General features: G+C 45.6%; 1 pseudogene; it reads left to right on the top strand.

Moving 5' to 3' along the window:
• Positions 1-193: 193 nt before the first annotated feature.
• On the top strand, positions 194-1,152 carry LOC102240156 (annotated as a pseudogene).
• Positions 1,153-1,211: the final 59 nt, after the last annotated feature.

Genomic DNA, 1,211 nt, shown 5'->3' with positions numbered 1-1,211 from the left:
TGATTTTCTCATTCATTCTTCTATTTCTCCTCAGAAACATAGAATACACACAGAAAAACTTCCAAAATAGCTGCTAAGTCTTAAGCTTGGAGACTTTTGAGTTTCTGCTGTAGTGTTTCCATAACTGGGGCCTCATACGTGGCCTGAAGTCCTAGAAATGGGATTGAGTAACAGCCACGCCAATGGCCCAAAGAAGACATTGTGATGTTACTGGACCTCATGAAGAATAATCTCCCAGCCAATGACAACCACACATTCAAAACAACCCAGTCACATGTGGACTGGGGAAAAGTAGCTTTTAAAGGTTATTCTGGAGAACGATGCAAACTCAAGTGGTTAGAGATTTCTAGTAAGATAAGAAAGTATCGCACTTTGACAGAATTAGTCCTGGAAGCTAAGGAACATGTTAAAAATTCTTACAAAAGCAAAAAAATTAAGAAACATCCAGACATGCCCAAATAGCCCCTGACTCCTTAACTTTGCTTTTTCAAGGGGAAGCAGCCCTTGTATTCTCAAATGTATGCCAAACTCAACAACCAGGAACTGACCAAGGTCATGTCTGAGAAATACAAAGAGCTCCCAGAGGAGATGAAACTGAAAAATATTCAAGATTTCCAGAAGGAGAAACAGGAGTTTCAGGAGAATTTGGCTCAATTCAGGAAAGACCACCCTGAACTAGTGCATAACTCCAAGCCATCTGTTGTCCCAAAAAGGAGCCCAAACAGAGCCCACAAGAAGTTTCAGGGGAAAGGGAAAGAAGTGAAGTCTTCCCCAGAACATGATTTTTTGGAGGAGATAAAATTCCATGGAGAGCCCCAGAAGCCCCCCATGAACGAATTCCAGAAGTTCCACCAGGATTTGTGGTCGAGTAGGGAGCTGCAAGGCCTGCCCCTGAGGGAGCGCATGGTGGAGATTAGCAGACGCTGGCAGCGCATCCCAAAGAGCCAGAGGGAGCATTATAGGAAGCAGGCTGAGGAGCTGCAGAAACAGTACAAGGTGGACCTGGAGCACTGTCTCAAGAGTCTGTCTCCTGAAGAGTACGCTGTCTACAGAAAGAGGACCTCTTGGAAACATAAAAACATGAACATGAGAGGAGGGGCCAGGCCCCAAGATCATCAGGACAGATGTGCAGTCTTCTTCAGCAAGGACTCTGCAAGGAGGGCTTGCAAAGGAGCAGGGGCCACAGGCTCCCAGGATGGCATCTTCAGAGA

The sequence above is a fragment of the Myotis brandtii genome, unplaced genomic scaffold (genome assembly GCF_000412655.1).
Source record: "Myotis brandtii unplaced genomic scaffold, ASM41265v1 scaffold45244, whole genome shotgun sequence".
Lineage (NCBI taxonomy): Eukaryota > Metazoa > Chordata > Mammalia > Chiroptera > Vespertilionidae > Myotis > Myotis brandtii.
This window is presented reverse-complemented; position numbering and strand designations above follow the sequence as displayed.